General features: G+C 43.5%; 1 pseudogene; it reads left to right on the forward strand.

Annotated features, from left to right (window-relative positions):
- The first annotated feature begins 2,358 nt into the window (after positions 1-2,358).
- Positions 2,359-2,472, forward strand: LOC126250462 (U6 spliceosomal RNA; annotated as a pseudogene).
- Positions 2,473-6,437: the final 3,965 nt, after the last annotated feature.

The following is a 6,437-nucleotide window of genomic DNA, read 5'->3' on the forward strand; positions in this document are numbered from 1 at the left end:
CCCACATACAAGAGGTGCGACATCTGCAACAATCCGACACCTTGCGTTCACTGTCATGGATAATACTCTATATAGTCCCGACTTGGCTCCATCTGGTTTACATCTGTTTCCAAAACACTTTGATAATGATAAAGCGGTGCAAACAGAGGTGAGGTTGTGGCTCGCTCAACAAAGTCACACATTCTACAGTGGCAGAATACACAAAAATGGCTCTGAGAACTGTGGGACTTAACATCTGAGGTCATCAGTCCCCTAGAACTTAGAACTACTTAAACGTAACTAACCTAAGGACATCACGCACATCCATGCCCGAGGCAGGATTCGAACATGCGACCGTAGCGGTCGCGCGGCATAATCAACAAACTGGTCTCGTAGGGAGAGATGTGTTCGTCGTCAGGGTGACTATGTTGAGAAATAAGTATGTAGACATGAAAAATAAAGATGTAGAATGTTAATAACGTTTGTTTCATTTAAAAAGGTTTAAGAAGTTTCACATAACAAATACGGAGGCTTTACTTCATAGCATACCTATAGCGACCCCAACTCACTTATGATTTAAACGTAGTAGTGAATATTTCGATGTCACTATGTGCAATTCTAGGATGCGTTGCTGCAGTGCAGGGACAGTGCAGTCACACTCGAAGATGGTGGCAAGCCCCGCTCTCCGTTTATCTTTGAGGTCATCATCATCACATTACAAACCACAGCATCTTTCCCCCCCACCCCCCACCCCCCACCCTCCTCTCACTCCCTCTCCCTCTCCATCCATTCACAATGTAGTATTAAAATGAGACAGCCAACTGGAATGTAGCTTTGAAATTGCATAACCATCACTTGAAAAGGAGCCAAGTTTAGAAGTATGAAATATTCCCAAACACTTATGTAATCTTCCTTTGAATCGTCTATGTCAAAAGATGTTTAAGTAAAATGGCATCATTTTAAAAGATATTTCCCTCTGAACTGCGTACACACACACACACTGCATATTGTTCCACCTCTGTAAATACTGTGCAGTCTCGTCATTAAATTTCATGTCTCAAGTATGGAAACAAACATTAAAAGATATTTCCACATCTGCCTCAGCATAATAACATACTACAGAGGGAAAGAAAGTGAAAACAAAAAATACTACACATATAAATTTTATTTCAAAAATTCATACATTAAATAACCGTGAACTTTGACACATCGTTTTATGATTTTATGCTATCGCACACAGTCGCACACATGATGGAAACAGATGAATTTAACCTTTACCTTCCAAGCTTTTTTCAATTTAATATATTGGAAACAGTAGGTTGTTAAGATATGAGTAAGTATTTGAGACATCTCCAAACAGGAAGAAAAGTTTTGACTGACTTAATAATATCTACATGGCACTAAATTACATTTTGTGTGTACAGTATGAATAATACATCCTTAATTTATGGATGTCAATCCTATTTCATGGACGAGGAACTACGGCTGTATACTGAGAATGTCTTTATTGTCTCACACGAGTAGTTTCGGCGGCACATTACTGCCATACTCAGGCCCCACCACTGCCAAAACAGTGTTAAGATTTTCTTGGCGCATTTATTGTGGAGACCTTCTTACTAGTGCATGTGAGATAGCTGTCCTGAGGAACCTCTACTCGACACCGTGTTATCTCCGATGGACAATAAATGTGCCAAGGAAATCTAACACTCTTTTGGCAGTGGTCGGGCCTGAGTATGGCAGTAATGTGCCGCCGAAACTAGTCGCATGAAATAATAAAGACGCTCTCGAGATACAACTGTGGTGGTACTTTTTCTCATCTATTCTTAATTTGACGACCAACCAATTTGTTATTTTGAAAAGGTAACATTTAGTGTAATAAGCACGTTCACACCTATTATACACTTCAAAAACAACAAAGTGTAATCCCTCTTAAGCCAATATGCTATTTTTTGAGTCACTTCTGAAAAAGCATTTAGATCAGAACCAATACCAACGAATTTAAATTTGAGAACTAAACACTCTTACAAATTAAACAAGGAGCCATAAGAATCTTCTGTCGGGGATCTAATATTAATATTTCGTGTAGTTCGGCTGTGTGATGCTTTGTGAACAGGAATTGACATTTTTATGCAATACAGCGTGGAGGGTAAAAATCGTAGAGGGAGACCAAGAGATGAATACACTAAGCAGACTCAGAAGGATGTAGGTTGCAGTAAGTACTGGGAGATGAAGAAACTTGCACAAGATAGGGTAGCATGGAGAGCTGCATCAAACCAGTCTCAGGACTGAAGACCACAACAACAACAACATGCACAGTTTTTTTCTACTGTGCACGAAAAATTATACATCAATGTTTTCAAAATCGACTGTGTCCGTGTTGTACTCGTTTCGGCGGTACATATACTAAAATTGGAACGACACAGAGAAGAATAGTATGGCCCCTGCCCAAGGATGACACGCAACACGCAAAATCGTGAAGCTTTCCACATTTCTTGCTGCGCGGAGTGGCCGCGCGGTTTGAGGCACCATGAAACGGATTGCGCGGCCCCTCAAACCGGACGTTCGAGTCTTCCCTCGGACATGGGTATGTGTGTTGTTCTTAGCATAAGTTAGTTTAAGGTAGTTTAAGTAGTGTGTAAGTCTAGGGACCGATGACCTCAGCTGTTTGGTCCCTTAGGAATTCACACACATGTGAACATTTTGCCGGCACGGTAGTTCAGCGTCTTCGGTGAAAGGGTTAGCTACTGAGTGAATGGCTCAACGAAGAACCTGAACGGGTGTCATCGAACGTCCGCCCCAAACAAATTCAACCAATTAAATAGACCAAAATGAGATGGAAAAAAAAGTGGTCAGAACATCTGCCTAGTAAGCAGGAGATCCACGTTCGAATCCCAGTTAGGCACAAATTTTCATCCTTCTCATTAATTTCAATCAATGCCTGCACGTAGCCAATATTATCTGTAATACCTTTCTGTCTTAATTCATAACGGCTGCTGGCTCAATATTTATTAAGGTAAAACTGCCAATGATCTATTCACTGCCGTTGAACGACAGGCTCCAACGCTTACAGGAATTGGCGAAAAGTCCACGAGTAATGAGGATAATGTGCAAGGGGTACTATATTTATAGTGTGCGGATTAGTTTAAAAATTGGGTCTAACGGGAGGTGTGCTAGAGTGGCAGTTACAGTGACCACTGTGTCTGGATAGCTCAGTGGTCTGAGCATCTGCCTAGTAAGCAGATTCGAATCTAGGTCTGGCACAAATTTTCAACTTGCCCCACTGATTTCAATCAACACCCGCTCGCAGCCAGTTTCTGTAATTTTTTTGTGTCTTCAGCAATATACCAGACACATACTGCCGCTGTTGACAAAGTCATGTTCACCAAAACCGATGGTCAAGAATCTTGACGATAGATGAACCTGCACCACCACTCCAAGTTTGGTGTTTACGTATCTAGTGCTCAATATTGGATGGTGCCAGGCCTTCTCCAGTGCTGGTAGTCTTTCAGTACGTAACGTGCTTTCTGGATGTTTCAAGTTCTGTAACATTCAAGGAAAAGAATCCCTGCTTTCTTGTATTGAAACAAGCAGTTGATGACCAAAATATATAGATTGTATTAGTTGTAGTAGTAGTACAGGGTGTGGCAGCGTTCACAGTAGGATATTAAAAACACACCATCAGGCAGTAACTGTAATTTATTTATTACCTCTTATGTCAATTAATAGTTAAAGGTATACCATTTACGAATGTGTAAGTCATTGTCCATTGTGTGGATTACGTTTTGAATATGACTTCTGTCAAATGATGCCCCCTCTGCACAACACATTCACCTAGGCGGTGTTGGAAGCTTTCTGTAACTCGGCGTAAGGTATTCCCTGGGACACTGCCGACGGCAGTTCTGATTCGATCCTTCATCTCAGGAGTGGTGGCACTTCTTGCTTCAGGTAGCCCCATAGGAAAAAATCTGCACATGAAAGGTCAGGTGAGCGAGGCGACCACGAAATGTTACCAAAACGGGAAATTACTCTACCGGGGAATGTCTGTCACAAGAAGTCCATGCAAATTCTGGCCACCATTCCTGAGTTGCAGGATCGCATCAGATCCGCCATCGGCAATGTCCCAGGGAATACGTTACGCCGAGTTATGGAAAGCTTCCAACGCCGCCTAGATGAATGTGTTGTGCAGAGGGGGCAACATTTGACAGGAGTCATATTCAAAAAGTAATCCACGCAATGGACAATGGCTTACCCATTAGTAAATGGCATACTTTCAACTATCAATTGACATAAAAGGCAATAAATAAATTACAGCTACTGCCTGATGGTGTGTTTTTAATATTCTTCTATGAACGCTGCCGCACTCAGTAGTATGTAGTGCATGTTGTACTTACATTTTGAAAAAAAAAAAAAAGCAACTATGATGCTGATGACAAGCTGCTACAGCGGGCCTTCCCGCTTTTATAACATGCCATCATGCAGACTCATACAGAAAAAACGTGACTGCTAAGCATTATTCAGCAAGGTCTATCACGATGATGCACCATAATGAGACACGCAAAGTGAATTGTGAGGTGAGGATAGCCGAGCGTAGCAGTAAACTGCACCGCACAATGGTAACCGTGTAGCAACCAGGGCAATGTCACGACACCAGGGCAAGTCTCCGGTCATCGGTGACATGAGTAGGCGTCGAATTAGTGAAACAAATGCTCGTGAGAGGCATATAAATAAGTGTGAGTTTTGAGGCAGGGATCACTTCTCGTCGCTGGGGACCAGCATCACCACCACAATGTCGGAGTGAGACGACTGTGCACGACGAGCAGCAGGCACGGATTAGAATTGGGCGCCGCGCGCCACCAGCACGAAGTCCACAGCCCCGCCGCCATGCGTGCCTGCAGCTGCTAGTGGGACTTGGCCGTCCGACTCCCGCCAGGGGCCAGTGAGTCGTGCGCCACACACAGCCTCCTCCACGTACCACCACGGTGATGAGTGTAGGATGAGGGACTGTCGAGGAAAATAGAGGGCTGCTGCCGTAACGGCCACGACTTCTAAAGGCTGCTAGCCTACCACGAGTCTGCTGTCATCATCGCAGACAGCCAGGACAGCATCCAGGGTGGACGTCATCGCCCATACATTAGCGCTGGTCAGGAAAACACAGAGAGATGTGTTTCACTCACCGAGCTGCAACACGTTGTGTATTTGAGTCAAATAAAGTCATTCTTTACTGTCAACAGTGTTATCACTGGGCTCTGCACCCTACCACTCACCCAATGGACTCTTCAGATGCGCCGGCCGGAGTGGCCGTGCGGTTCTAGGCGCTACAGTCTGGAAGCGAGCGACTGCTCCGGTCGCAGGTTCGAATCCTGCCTCGGGCATGGATGTGTGTGATGTCCTTAGGTTAGTTAGGTTTAATTAGTTCTAAGTTCTAGGCGACTGATGACCTCAGAAGTTAAGTCGCATAGTGCTCAGAGCCATTTCTTCAGATGCAATATTTATAAAAGCAACTGCAATTGAACATATTTTCAAAAGATGTTATTATATTGTCATGTAAAATGCCCAGATTATTTCAAGCGCATTTTCTTTCTCTCTCCCATTCTCACGGTCAGAGATAAGCATTGCTTCATACATCGCCGTAAATTGCAACATTGTAAAACTGATGCATCTTGTGTCCGGCCCTTGCCTTTATGATGGTTTGAATGCGGCTATCTGAATGTCTCTGGAGGATTGGCAGCCCTTTCTTCCTCAATGACTGCTGCCAGGGAACGTAGTGATAATGGATACTATGGTCTGCAGCAAAATCGATGTTCCAACTCATTCCAGAGGTGTTGCATTAGGTTAAGGAATGTTATTATAAAAAAATGGCTCTAAGCACTATGGGACTTAACATCTGAGGTCATCAGTCCCCTTGACTTAGAACTACTTAAACCTAAATAACCTAAGGACATCACACACATCCATGCCCAAAGCAGAATTCGAACCTGCGACCGTAGCAGCAGCGCGCTTCCGGGCTGAAGCGCCTAGAACCGCTCGGCCACAGCGGCCGTCTGTTATTATCCACAAACCATTATATGATGCTTTATGACAGGATGCACTGTCATGTTGACATAACGAATTATCGCCTGTGAGATGTTCCTCTGCTGTATGCACTACACAGTGCTGTAAAATGTGTTCATATCTTTCTGCGTTTAACGTTTTCTTGAGTGCAATGCTCTAACCATGCATGACACCACGATACCTTATCACCTCTGCACTTTATTGATGGTAGGTAATGTCTGCCACTACAAATCACTCATTTCCAGTCACCTGTTGTCCATTGGCGTCGAGCATCGCTTAGCATTAACTACAGAAATATGTGGAGCTGCTCGACCATTGCATCCCATCCTTTTGAACTCCCTATGCTAACCGCCTTTACCTATTAAAAGATATCTACATTTCCTTCATAAGCTTAGGTACGAATTATT

Source organism: Schistocerca nitens, chromosome 3 (genome assembly GCF_023898315.1).
Source record: "Schistocerca nitens isolate TAMUIC-IGC-003100 chromosome 3, iqSchNite1.1, whole genome shotgun sequence".
Taxonomy (NCBI): Eukaryota; Metazoa; Arthropoda; class Insecta; order Orthoptera; family Acrididae; genus Schistocerca; species Schistocerca nitens.